The sequence below is a fragment of the Medicago sativa genome, chromosome 5 (genome assembly GCF_051527215.1).
Source record: "Medicago sativa cultivar Bolivia chromosome 5, Bolivia_mono, whole genome shotgun sequence".
Classification (NCBI taxonomy): domain Eukaryota; kingdom Viridiplantae; phylum Streptophyta; class Magnoliopsida; order Fabales; family Fabaceae; genus Medicago; species Medicago sativa.
In genome coordinates, this window is record NC_140753.1 from 62,187,597 (window position 1) to 62,202,500 (window position 14,904).

At 36.9% G+C, this 14,904-nt stretch overlaps 1 protein-coding gene across 1 annotated transcript in view; it reads left to right on the forward strand.

Annotated features, from left to right (window-relative positions):
* The first annotated feature begins 288 nt into the window (after nucleotides 1-288).
* Nucleotides 289-14,904, forward strand: part of LOC146923821 (uncharacterized) — a 17,894-nt gene continuing 3,278 nt past the window's right edge. Inside the window, exons 1-2 of the mRNA XM_085711784.1 lie at nucleotides 289-577; nucleotides 927-1,055. The gene's annotated coding sequence lies outside the window, so the exon portion shown is untranslated. The remainder of the gene's footprint in view (nucleotides 578-926; nucleotides 1,056-14,904) is intronic.

Genomic DNA, 14,904 nt, shown 5'->3' on the forward strand with positions numbered 1-14,904 from the left:
TGGACAACGGTTTTCTGATTCTGTTTTAGTAAGGTATGATATTTTTTTAATTTATTTGTAACAACGCAAAAGCGTTGTGGTATAAGAAACGAGAATGGATTTTTATTTGTTATTTTTGTCAACATGTATTAACTGTTTTGGTATAATTTTTAATTATCTTTAATAAAAGTACGAGTAACAACTTTGTTAAATACCGTTCTTAAAAATTGAAACAAAAAAATCTTAATATAACAAAAAATTCCGTTCTAAAAAAAAAAATACCCAACAACCCTTTGGAAAGAAAAAAAAACAAACAATTTGCTCTTTAAATAAAACTCTTGTCAAAAAAAAAAACTCCATTATTTAATAAAAACTAATAACAAGAATAAAAAGAAAAATTAAAAAACCAATATCCAAAGCAGAAACGCACAAGCTGATCGAACCTCAGAAGCTAACTTCAGAACCCATTCAAACCTCAACATTCTCAAACCCTCAACCCATTCGAACCTCAGATGCCATTCGAAAATCTCAAAAGCTTCAACCACTCTGAACCCATTTGAAAATCTCGTGCTTACGTTTTCTTCCCAATCTCAACACCGTAATTCTTCTTCCCAATCTCTCAATTCAATTTGGTTTGTTTTTGTGGTATTTTTATTGCTTAAATTTCAATTTTGTTAGTGCTAAGCTATTAGGATTATGTATTTGATCATCAATTTTACCAATTTTGATTTTGTAGAATTTTGATTTTTCCTGATACTTTAGTATTAGGTACTTCATTGTTAATTCAATCCTCTTTTTTATATAAAATATTAAGCTTTGGTTAGTGTTTAGTTGATGGGTTCCTTTATTTTTAATTAATTAATATAAGTGTTTCTGGGTTTTTGGGGCTGCTGGTACGTTTCTTCTATTTTCAACTATTTCTTGTCTTTTTCTCTCATGTTTCTTAGGTTCTGTTAGAGCTTACAAAAATTACACAGTGGGAGATTCTTTAGGCTGGTTTGGCAATCTTGAAAGACCAACTGTTAATTATCAGAAGTGGGTTGCCGAGAAACAATTCAGCTTGGGAGATTTCCTCAGTAAATGATTTTATTTTCAATGTCTACTATGCCTTTGATTTTTTTTTTTTTCTGTTTAGACCTTTTTGGAACATATATCATGATATAATTATAACCATATACAACATGAGCTCTATCTGCTTTTACTTTTTGCATTGAATTACTTCTTATGGCATACATACTCTAGTTTCAATCCTTTGATCTGATCTCCAATTTACACTCAATTGTGTGTTTAAATTATTTACATTGTCAATCAATTATGAAAATTTGAATTTAATTACAACCATCATAAAAGTCATGTATATATACAATTGTTTGATGGTGTAAATTATTTTATCATGTATCAAAATAAATATTTTTTAAAAATTAAATGTCAACACTATCAATAGTGGATCTACTTTCTCACTAGTAGTTTCAGAAAGGAGCATAAAATTAGATTGGTTGCAAACTTTCAACAATACTATTTATTATGGATTATGATCAATATAGTATCACACCTAAGTGGTTTATTAGTGGCCTGTTTTTAGTCTGTAAGTGCAGCTGATGTGGTGACAGTGCAGGCTGGCTTATTGGTGGCATGTCTACTTATGTAGGTGTGGCTGTGTTCCTTTTCTTTGGGGCTGATTTTGGGTGCCAATTAGGTGCTTTTAGTTTCATCTGTTAGATGATTCTTTGTGGTTGTTTGTTCTTCTGGGGCTGCTTTAGTTTTATTGTGTACAACAACACCCTTTATCTGTGTATTGCTCGCTTTCGCTTCCGTCACGTCTTGTATGGTTGTCGATAAATAAATTTGTTGTTAAAAAAAAAGTAGATATTGAAAACAAGAAAATAAATAATGATCATTATACTAGTTTGTGGTGTTGAATTTATACCTTGAAGCCACATTGTGTTATGGTTAGTTGCCACACTATATAATGGTTAATCCAATGGGGGGAAGATTAGGAATCTAATCCATGTATCAAACATTTTGTGATACTTTATAGTAAGCTACTTTTTGTCAATCCATGATCTTCCCATCGTGATTTTTATTTCTTCAATTTGAAGTGTCCAAGATGGAAAAACTTGTCCAATCCATGCCAATTTGAACATTCCTTTTGACCAATTCGACCTTTCAAGTATAAGATGGGAAAAAGGTCAAATGAATATTGTGGATAGAGGGGAGAAAAAATATATGAAATGCATATTATACTATCTTTATTTTATTTTTATTTTTTTAATGTTTGAAGCTGAAACATTCATTATTTTAATAGAAATATGATATCATTTCCAACCTTTACTGCAATCTTGTTTTTGCTATGGTTGTATAAGAATATAATGTCATGATCCAATCCCTTTCAATTTGAGTCTTTTTACAACAACCGAAATATAAAATAACCCTCATTTTTATACCTTTAAATATTCTTTTTATCTTTTTTTAGAAATAGGACTTTGGTTCTGAAGTCATTGACTCTCCTTTTTTATTCATTCTTTCTTTGTATAGTTGTTAGACTTTTTTATTCATTCTTTCTTTGTATAATTGTTAGACTACATAAGAACTTGGTCCCAAATTGTTTTATGCAGTAAGGTTTTTGTTTCCTTCGGCGGATGTACCTTTTGCGTCATCTTATGTTTATTGGCAAGTTGCAGTTGTTCTGCGTTTTAATGTAGGTGTTGGTTTTTTGGAAGTATAGGTTGTCGTTATGCTTGAATTTTGGGGGTGTTTTTGTGGCTGTAGTGGGTTGGATTTAGTCTGCTGTTATGTTTTTTTTTGGGTCTGCTATGTGATTTGTTGTCCTGCCTTTATATTGGCTGCTAGGTTTAATTTAGTGGACCTTTTTTTTTTCTTTGTCGGGCCATTTTGAGTTTGGATTATCCATCTTTGTACGATGCCTTTTTGCTTTGTATTTTTTTTTGTTCAGGCAGATCTATACTTCTCGTGCAGGGTTTTCCACTATAATAAAATTCGTTGTTAAGAAAATCGTTTCAATAAGCTCAGATTTGTACTTCAGTTGTAAATAAGCTCATTGTTTATGATTTTGTTTAATTATTTTTATCTTATCCCTTTTTTTTAATCTGTTTGGTTTTATATTAAGTAGAATTATTTTTTAAGACTTATGCATCAGTATGTTTGTTACAAATCAAGAATGAGATAGGGGTGTGTAAGTTGTAGTTCATCATTCTTTTTAATGATTAATGAGCATGAATCTGTTTTAGTCTTCTGCATCATTCCTAATGTTAATGTGAAGGTGAGAAAAACACAAGAAGGGGGGTTGAATTGTGTTTTGAAAAATTCTTCGTTTCTCTAAATAACTGAATACACTGATCAGAAGCTAAGTGAGACAGCTTCTGAAGTGATGATCAGAATCTAAATGCAGCGGAATAAAACAGAGAGAGAGAAGAAGAACGACACAAAGCAATTATACTGGTTCCTTCCACAATCCGGAAGTAGTCCAGTCCCCCTTGCACTTCCAAGGAGATTTCACTATGAGTAATATCTGATTACAAATGCTCAAGCACACAAGCAAGAGACTTCCAATGCTCAAGCACACAAGCAAGAGACTTCCAATGCTCAAGCACACAAGCAAGAGACTTCCTTTGCTCAAGAACACAATCAAGAGACTTCCTGCTCAAGCACAACTGCAAGAGACTTCCTAACTAAACAAAATTACACAGAAAATTGTTTAAGGTTGAACACTTGATATACAATCAGAGGTGCTCACAATACAAATCAGATACAGACTCAATGGACTTAAGAATTTCTAAGATATGACTTTGAGACACAGAAATTCTAAGTGAATGCAGAACAATTTCAGCAGAGGTTTGGTACTTGTGAAAATCTTGTGAGTCTTTCGTTCAGCGTTCTTGCATTACCAATTCTCTAGGTCTTCACTCCTTTATATAGAGGTGTGAAAGAGACGTTGTGAAATTGCCAGCACACCAAAGAGTCGTTGTTGAAGCTTGATCTTTCACCAATGATCTTTTGCCTGATTTGGTTGTTGTCCTATGAAGAACAAATTTGAAATCCATTCCTTATCCAAAGGAACATCTATGCAGGCGAGACCGTATTCTGGAGCTGTTTTCTTGTCTTGAAGTGCAGACACAAAACAGAGTAGTGGAGAACGTGGTTGTACAATTCGTACAAAGTACAATGTCAACGCTTTCGTCCAAATTGCAAACACACACCTTCAAACACCTTTGAAATGACCGTTGCAAGCTCCACTAATCCTTTGTTTGTGTTTTCGGATCCAATAGACAGCTTTTGCATTGATGATTCTTCAATTCTTGATTCTTTGCAAATCCAGTTGATATTCAGCTTCTGGTGAAATGGCTTCTGATGAGGCAGCTTCTGATGATGCAGCTTCTGATGAGATGACTTCTGCAGCTTCTGATGATGCAGCTTCTGATGATGTGACTTCTGGACCTCTTGTCTTCAGGAGCACTATTCTTCAGGAGCGCTATTTCTTCAGGAGCAGCTTGACTTCAGGAGCGCTTTTTCTTCAGGAGCAAGTTGCCTTCAGGAGCGTCCAAGCTTCAAATTTTTGTTGTTTCCATAGCTCTTTATTTGCTCATTCAGAACCAATGATGATGTAACTTTATAATTATGGTCCTGTACACTTGAACAAATATTAGCTAATCCAATTTACAATTTTTAATACCTTGTTATCATCAAAACTCTTTAAGGTTTATTGTTAAACACATTTTGTTCCAACAATCTCCCCCTTTTTGATGATGACAAACAACAGTATTTAAAATTGATCAATTGTTGTTAATCTAATTAACAAGTTGACTTTGGGGTTCTGAGGTTTGTAAGCTCAGAATCTGAGGTTTGTAAGCTCAAACTCCCCCTGAGTCTGATAGTCTTTAAGGTGAGGTTTGTAAGCTCCCCCTAAGTTCTATCCAGGTTAATTAAATTCATTTTGCGCAATAATTATTATCAGAGCTTAAAAGCAAAATTGAATCATTGAAAGAATTTACTTATAGATAAGAAGAATGGTTCAATTAACTTTACTTGAATTTTGATACTCCTTCGTTCATTCATAGCTTATACCAATAAGGTAAAAAGATAGAAGTTTTTCAAAAATTTCAAATGCCATTAATGGGGCTCAGAGCCTTTAAATACTTGTCACATATACTCCCCCTTTTGTCATTATCAAAAAAAATTAAAATAAATCTAAGCACAAAAGACAAAAAGATATGAGAAAAAACTCAAACGTGAGAGAGTATACTAAGCAATGAACTAAATAAATCAGAGCAAAAAATCATGTATATTCAATTGTCAGAAGCAGCTAAGCAGTCAGAATCAGTAAGCATTCAGAAGCAAAGTGAATTAAAACAGAATGGTTTCAGAAGCAGGGACTAGGAATTCAAAACAAACAACAAACAAAAAGAAAAACACAAGGGTGTGCAACTAAGTGTTGGTTTGATGTTGTTTCTTCATCTCCTCCATTTCTTCAATCTTCTTCTGCAACAGTTCTTCAAGCTGTTGTTGCCTCTGGAGAAGAGCCTGTTCCCTTTCCTTAGCTTCTTGCTGCTGCTGTGCCATCTGTTTCTTCAGAAGCTTACACAACCTTGCTTCTCTGGTCAAGTAATCCGTTTCTAAGAAGAAAGGCTGGTTTGCCAGGAGCAGTGTAGAACTTCTTACTCTGAGACTCTGATTCAGATGCTCCATTAACTTCCTGACAGAAGCTTCCTTGCTTCTGATGCACTTAGCCCTTAAGCTTTCAATTAGCTCAGTTGCCCGGTTCTGAAGTGATGCCCAGGAGTCTTCATATGCACTTGTGAGATCAATTGTCCTTCGTTGATCCACAAGATTAAGCAATTGACTAAGGATTGTCAGAAGCTCAGAATTGATATATCCAGATTCCAGGATGTTTGTGGGTGGATGTTCAAGGATTTCAAGATCAGAATCACTGATTTCTAAGTCTTGAATAGGGTTAGGAACTGGAATGGTAAGGTGTGTTTGTGTGTTAGAAGATGAGGGCTGGTCAGAATCAATGTGTGTGGTGGAGGTTGAGGCTTGAACATTGACTAGAGAGATGTCAACATCCATGGGAGTTGGTTCAGGAGAGTGTTCAGGTAAAGGTTGAAATTCAGTTTCAGATGGTGGTTGTTGTGGTGAAGTTGATGTTTGAGTGTTGAGTTGGGGGTCAATGATGGCTGTTGGTGATTGTGGGGGTGTTGTGGGTTTTTGTGGTTCAGGTGTTTGTTGATGGGGGTTTTCTGAAACAACGTTTTCAGAAGCAGCTGCTTCTGGAGTTGCTTCAGAGGCTTTTTCTGAGGTGGACTCAACATTTTCAGGAGGAATCATGTTGAGAGGTTGAATGCAAAGGGGTTGAGGGTTAAGGCGAAAGATAGAATCAATGACTCTTTCTCTCTGCACAGCCAGTTCAGCTAACTTCTCATTAACTATGTGGCCAACTGGTTCATAAGAAGTTGACGAAGAGGGCTTATCGTTGGTTTTGGTTGATGTTGATTGGCTTTTTACTGGTTTTTGAAAAAGTTGAGCTAAGGGTACATCATCATCAGAATCATCAGAATCTGATAATGATGCGGATGCGGAATCTGAAGATATATTAATTACCTTTTCTGGTTCAGGATCAGAATCCTCTTTAGCAGATTCACTGGACACCTGCAACAGTTGCTTGGCTTCTGAAACTACAGACTCTCGTAGCTCAGCAGCAATTTCCAGAACTTTTTCAGCGGCTGCTTTCTTCTCTTGTAACTCTTTTAACTTCAAATCAGAAGCAGCTTGAGCTCTTAAGGTGATATGAGGAAAATCCTTGGTTCTCCTCAAGGCTGGCTTTCTCTTCCTCTTTGGTATAGCAGGTTGATCAAGAGGAATGTCAACACCCATGATCATCCTGGAGTCCATGTCTTCAATGGCTTCTTCAATAGAAGGTACTGATGAACTACCAATTTTGAGCTTGTCAGCAGCAACTTTTGCCTTTTTAGTAGTTTGTTCAACCTCTAGATATTGCTCTGCAGTCATCTTCCTTTTTGACTTTCTGCCTCTGGCTCGTGGCAGAGCACCACCATACATTTCCTCTGGAATATCTTCCAATCTGATTCTCTCATTGGTTGCCTCAAAATGTTCCTTGATATAGTACAATTGCACTTCAATGGGATCCTTCTTGCAGATGGGTGGAAAGTCCTTCATAAGATCAGACATAACAAGTGATTCACTTAAATCAGTTTGAAGTTTGGTGACTTCACTGATTAGCTTCATATTCAATAGAGTCTGAGCATTAATGAATTTTCCAGTTTTTGTGTCAAGTAGCTGATCTGTGAAGCCTTGAGATTGACTGAGACTGTTCAAGATACCTCCTTGATAGAATATCTCTGAGAGGAGTCTTCCATAAGGAACCCAGGGTTTATCCAGTAGCTGACTCTGCTTCAAACACTCTACCAAGTACTTGAACACGTATTTGGGCACATTCACCTTTTCCTTCTTGATGAAGTGCTGGAGAAGGACCTTCTGAGCTAGATTTGGTTTCACACAGTCACCACTTGGAAACAGGGTCTCATTCTGAATCTTCAGAAGCATCTTGGTTTCCATGCTCAATTCAGCATATTTCTTCTCCTTCTCAGAATTGTAAATCACCAAGTTGGCTTGCTTTTTCCAAATGCGTTTTTCAGCAGCATCTGAAAGATCAATTCCAGAGTAGTATCCAGAGGCTGCAGCCTTGAGAACATACTCTATGTGCCATTGTGCAATTCTTATTGGAATACCACAGATGCTGGATCTGATTTCATCTTCAACAAATGGCGCAAGACCCATTTCTTCTCTTGTTTTCCCTTCTAATTCAGGATACATTAGCACCATTTGACTTTCCTCAGATAAGGATGCCGCTTTGTTGTAAAATTTTGCTCTTACCCAGAAGTGTCTAACCAGAGCTTCATATGTTGGTCCATTCAACATTCTGAAATAATCCATGAGTCCTTGCTCTTCATAGTAGCTTCTGATAGAACACCTATGAAAATTCAGAGAATCAAAGTCCACTGGATTCTCTATCTGAACTTGCAAATCCCATTCTTCCAATTTCATGCTTCTTCCTCTGTAGTCATATTCAGGGACCATTCTTGAAGTAGATACTGAATCTTTTCGTTGCGAGCTTGATGATGCCATTTGATGATTGACGAAGATTTGAAGAAGATGAAGATTTTTAGGGTTCTTAGGTTGAGAGAATGCGCTTACTTCGCAAACGGTTTGAGAGCAAATGTGTTTGTTGTGAGTGAGTAGTGTGTGAATTGACAAAGTGTTAAAAGTAAAACGATTGCAATTCAAAAGAGACAAACAAACATAACATTAATGACAAAATTGGGGGCGCGTGAAAAGTACTTTCAAAGCTTTTAAATCATCATTGCCCTTTTAGTTATACACCAACACATACAGGCCACGTAAGAAGTTCACAGAGTAACTACCAAGTTAGTGGGCCAGAAGTTACTTTAACAAGTAACTCCCAACGTTTCCACTAATTCAACTATTCAGAAGCAACAAATCCAGCTTCTGGACTTCAGATGCTGATGTCATCATCAGAAGCGAGTTTTCCTCAGAACCTCAATAAAGAGCTTCTGATGGACTACCGCTTCTGAACTAACTTCAGAACCTAAAATCCTATTCAGGAGCAAGCAAACATTTAATCAGACACGAAGTGCATGTTCAAATTTTTCTTTATAAAATCAAATCTTTCAACAGTTAAAGGCTTAGTAAATATATCAGCCCATTGATTTTCAGTATCAATGAATTGTATATCTAAAATTCCTTTTTGAACATAATCTCTGATAAAGTGGTGTTTGATTTCAATGTGCTTAGCTCTTGAATGCAAAATTGGATTTTTAGACAAACAAATAGCAGCAGTATTATCACAATAAATGGGAATACTGTTAGCAGTTATCTGATAATCTTCCAACTGATGTTTCATCCAAAGTAGTTGTGTACAACAACTTGCAGCTGAAATGTATTCTGCTTCTGCTGTAGACATAGCAATAGTTGTTTGTCTTTTGCTAGCCCAGGATATAAGATTATCACCCAGAAATTGACAATTGCCACTGGTTGATTTTCTTTCAATCCTATCACCAGCATAATCAGCATCACAGAATCCAATTAGCTTATAATCTAAGGATTTCCTATAAAGGAGTCCAAGATTAGTTGTTCCCTTCAAATACCTGAAGATTCTCTTGACAGCAGTCATATGAGATTCTCTAGGATCTGATTGGAATCTTGCACACAAGCATACACTGAATAAAATATCTGGCCTAGATGCAGTGAGGTATAACAAAGAACCAATCATACCTCTATACAGCTTCTGATCTACTTTAGCTCCTTCATCTTCTTTGCTCAGGTTGCACGTAGGATGCATTGGAGTGTTCATCACTTTACAATCTTCAAGTTTGAACTTCTTCAGAAGCTCCTTTGTGTACTTTGATTGATGAACATAGACTCCATCTTTGCATTGATTGATTTGAATGCCAAGGAAGAACTTCAGCTCTCCCATCATGCTCATTTCAAATTCATCCTGCATTAACTCAGAAAATTCCTTGCAAAGAGATGCATTAGTAGAACCAAATATTATATCATCAACATATATTTGCACAACAAGAATATCTTTCCCAAGGGTCCTTCTGAAGAGTGTAGTGTCAACCTGTCCTCTCTTAAAATCATTTTTGATTAAGAAATTACTTAGTCTATCATACCAAGCTCTGGGAGCTTGTTTCAAGCCATATAGTGATTTCTTCAGTTTAAAAACATGGTCAGGATATTTAATATCCTCAAATCCAGGAGGTTGCTTAACATACACTTCTTCTTCTATAACACCATTGAGAAATGCACTCTTGACATCCATCTGATATAATATTATGCCATGATTAACTGCATAGGAAAGAAGTAACCTGATTGCTTCCAATCTTGCAACTGGAGCAAACGTTTCAGTGTAATCAATGCCTTCTTGTTGACTATACCCTTGTGCAACAAGTCTGGCTTTGTTTCTTGTTACTTCACCTTGCTCATTCAGCTTGTTTCTGAATACCCATTTTGTTCCAATAATGTTCTTGTGCTGAGGTTTGGGTACCAGATCCCACACATCATTTCTTTGAAATTGATTCAACTCTTCTTGCATAGCTAGGATCCATCCATCATCTGAAAGTGCTTCATCAACTGTTGTAGGTTCAATCATTGAGATTAGTCCAATCATTGACTCTTCTTGTCTGAAATGTGATCTTGTTCTTCTTGGACTATCTTTGTTTCCAATGATTAGCTCCTCAGGATGTGAAGACTTGTGTTTGAATGTGTTTCTGGGAGGATCTTCTTGATGTGAGCCATCTTGTGCTTCATCAGAAGCAGTTTCATCTTGCGCTTCTGATGTGGGTTCAGCTTCTGGACTATCTTCAGACTCAGCTATCTGATCAGGTTCTGGAGTAGCTTCAGGAACCTGTATCTCTGCAAAACTTTCACCCTGCTTTGAAGTTTTATCTTCAAGCTCCTTGTCATCAAATTTAACGTGCATAGATTCTTCAACACAGAGTGTTTCTGAATTATACACTCTGTATGCCTTTGACCTTTCAGAGTAACCTAAAAAGATTCCTCTTTGGGCCTTGGCATCAAATTTCTTTAGGTAGAGCTTGTTGTTCAGAATGTAACAAGTACACCCAAATTGATGAAAGTAAGAGATACTGGGTTTTCTTCCTTTAAAGAGTTCATATGCTGTTTTCTCCAAAATAGGTCTAATATAGATCCTGTTTTGAACATAGCATGCTGTATTCACTGCTTCTGCCCAAAAATGTTTTGGTAAATTGTTTTCATGAATCATGGTTCTGGCCATTTCTTGTAAAGTTCTATTCTTTCTCTCTACAACTCCATTTTGTTGTGGTGTTCTAGGAGAAGAGAATTCATGGAAAATTCCATGTTTTTCACAAAAAGCTTCAAATGGCTCATTTTCAAATTCTCCACCATGATCACTTCTGACTTTCAAAATTTTTGATTCTTTTTCAGATTGAATTTGAGTGCAGAAGCTACTGAATACATCACACGCAACATCTTTACTCTTTATGAATTTCACCCAAGTCCATCTGCTGTAATCATCAACAATGACTAATCCATATCTACTTCCATATAAGGATGCAGTACTCACTGGTCCAAATAAATCAATATGGAGTAATTCTAAAGGTCTTGAGGTTGAGACAATGTCTTTGGTTTTAAAAGATGATTTCACAATTTTCCCTCTCTGACATGCACCACAAAGTGCATCTGAATGATAGTCAATGTCTGGTAGCCCTTTCACAAGTTGTAACTTACTAAGCTTAGAGATTAACCTCCAGTTAGCATGTCCCAACCTTCTGTGCCACATCCATTTCTTATCATTCACTGATAGTAGGCAGATCACCTTCTGATCAGCCAGTTCAGAAAAATTGATTTTATAGACATTGTCAACTCTCTTTCCCTTGAACACAATGGATTTGTCTTTCTTGTTGATTACTGTACAGTTGGGTTTTTCAAAAAGCACATCATAACCATTATCACAAAATTGACTTATGCTCAAAAGGTTATGTTCAAGACCATCTACCAACCATACATTATTAATTGAGGTAGAGGAATTACCAATAGTTCCTGTACCTATGATCCTGCCTGACTGGTTGCCTCCAAATTTCACATTTCCTCCCTCTTTCATTGTTAGGCTGAGGAACATGGACTTGTCTCCTGTCATGTGTCTTGAGCAACCGCTGTCTAGGTACCATGATCTTTGCTTTGGCACTGCTCTTAGACATACCTGCATTATTGACATTTTTAGATTTAGGTACCCATTGTTCTATGGGTCCTGGAAGGTTAGTACTTAAGGCTTTACTCTTCACTTCTTGTACCTTGTGCTGTGAGTTGGGTTGCTTCTGATTAGCCATCACCTTAGGTTTTGGTACTTCAGAAGCAGTAACTGTCTTCTTCTGAAACTTAGACTTCAGAACCCCAGATTTTGGTTTCACCAGACTCTGAGGAATAGGTTCTGATCTTTTCAGGATCCTAACCTTTGAAGTTTTGGAATCAGATTTGATCATAGCCTTTGACTTAGAGTTCTTTGGCTTTGAAGTAATCTTAGCCTTAGAACTAGAAGCTTCAGGTTCTGATTGAACAACAGTTTCCAACTCAGCCCCTTCTGGTACAAAGAATGTTTTCAGACCTTCCTTGATGCATTCACAACAAGACTTTAGATTGGTTTTCTCCAGTTTCACTTCTGGAAAGCCAATTCCTCTGCCATTGTTCTTGTAAATGCTATAAATCATAGAAGCCACTCTGCTTCTGTCAATGCCAGATATAATGAAGTCTTCAAGAGCAATTTCATGATTACTTAAAGGTTTTTCATTACACTTTTCTTGTAGCTTCTGACATAAGAACCTGAGCTGGTCTTCATATGTTTTACACATGAAGTCAAAGCCCCTAAGTCCCTGTTCAGAAGCTTTCAGATCCAATAGAGTTGATTTTTGCTGTTGTACCAAATCAGCATATTTTTCTTTTAAATCCTTCAACTCATTGGTTCTTACTTCAAAATGTGTAAGAAGTTCTTTAAGTGACTCAACAAGTTCATCTCTGGGAATTTTGGAATATACCTCATTTTCATCTTCTGAGTCTGAATCTGATCCAGCTTCTGAAGTTGCTGTTGCTACCAACCCAACAGCTACCTTTGCATCTTCATCAGCTTCCTCTTTATCAGATCCAGATTCACTACCCAAATCATCCCAGGTTGCCATTAAACTCTGCTTAATCTGCTTCTTGAGTTTGCTTGGTTTGAAGGTAGACCTCTTTGACTTGTCCTTTGACTTTTCTCTTTGAAGATCAGGGCATTCAGCAATGAAGTGACCTGGCTTCTTACAGTTGAAGCATCCCTTCTGATCTTCTTTCCTTGAGCTTCTGGAGTTACCCCTTCTGGAGAGAAACTTTCTGTTCTTCTTGGCCAGATATTGAAGTCTGTTTGAGAGCATGGCCATTTCAGCAGCATCTGGTTCAGAGTCTGAACTTGACTGTTCTTCCTCTTCAGATTCAACCACTTTGAGAGCTTTTGATGACTTGCCTTTGGATGGAAGAGCTATTGATTTACTCTTCTTAGTAGACTCATGTTCATTAAGACTTAACTCATGAACTTTGAGAGAACTAACAAGATCTTCGACACTTAAAGTGTTTAAATCTTTAGCTTCCTCAATGGCAGTCACTTTTGGTCTCCATCTGGCAGGTAAGCTTCTGAGTATCTTGCTTACATGATCAGAAGCAACATAGCTCTTCTCTAGAATCTGTAGACCAGAAACTAAGGTTTGAAACCTTGAGTACATCTCCTCAATAGTTTCATCATCCTTCATTTTGAATAACTCATACTGATGTACAAGCAGGAGAGCCTTTGCTTCTTTGACCTTCTTGCTCCCTTCATAATTTGAACAGAGAGAAGCAAACATAGCTTTAGCAGTGGATTTGTCACTCATCTTCATGTATTCTGCTTTGGGTATGGCAGTGACAAGAGCTCCTCTGATAATATGATGCTTCTTGTAAAGTTTCCTCAGTTCTGGAGTATGTTTCTTTCTATCCACAGCAGCTCCTTCTTCATCAAGGACTAAACCACCAACGCCGTCTTCCAGAATATCCCACAATTCTTCATCTAGGCTCATGATGTAACTGTAAAAATTGGTCTTCCACCAGGAGAACTCTTCAGCATCTCCATTGAACTTTGGAACTTTTCCAACACTGGTTTTCTTACTATCACTATAATCATGTGAGACATTTTTATAGCTAGTATCACCATCAGGAGGAGGAGTAGTCATGTTTTTCTCAGATCTTTGACTGTTGCACGGTTAAGTGATACACAACAGACCAAGGCTCTAGATACCAATTGAAGGTGAGAAAAACACAAGAAGGGGGGTTGAATTGTGTTTTGAAAAATTCTTCGTTTCTCTAAATAACTGAATACACTGATCAGAAGCTAAGTGAGACAGCTTCTGAAGTGATGATCAGAATCTAAATGCAGCGGAATAAAACAGAGAGAGAGAAGAAGAACGACACAAAGCAATTATACTGGTTCCTTCCACAATCCGGAAGTAGTCCAGTCCCCCTTGCACTTCCAAGGAGATTTCACTATGAGTAATATCTGATTACAAATGCTCAAGCACACAAGCAAGAGACTTCCAATGCTCAAGCACACAAGCAAGAGACTTCCAATGCTCAAGCACACAAGCAAGAGACTTCCTTTGCTCAAGAACACAATCAAGAGACTTCCTGCTCAAGCACAACTGCAAGAGACTTCCTAACTAAACAAAATTACACAGAAAATTGTTTAAGGTTGAACACTTGATATACAATCAGAGGTGCTCACAATACAAATCAGATACAGACTCAATGGACTTAAGAATTTCTAAGATATGACTTTGAGACACAGAAATTCTAAGTGAATGCAGAACAATTTCAGCAGAGGTTTGGTACTTGTGAAAATCTTGTGAGTCTTTCGTTCAGCGTTCTTGCATTACCAATTCTCTAGGTCTTCACTCCTTTATATAGAGGTGTGAAAGAGACGTTGTGAAATTGCCAGCACACCAAAGAGTCGTTGTTGAAGCTTGATCTTTCACCAATGATCTTTTGCCTGATTTGGTTGTTGTCCTATGAAGAACAAATTTGAAATCCATTCCTTATCCAAAGGAACATCTATGCAGGCGAGACCGTATTCTGGAGCTGTTTTCTTGTCTTGAAGTGCAGACACAAAACAGAGTAGTGGAGAACGTGGTTGTACAATTCGTACAAAGTACAATGTCAACGCTTTCGTCCAAATTGCAAACACACACCTTCAAACACCTTTGAAATGACCGTTGCAAGCTCCACTAATCCTTTGTTTGTGTTTTCGGATCCAATAGACAGCTTTTGCATTGATGA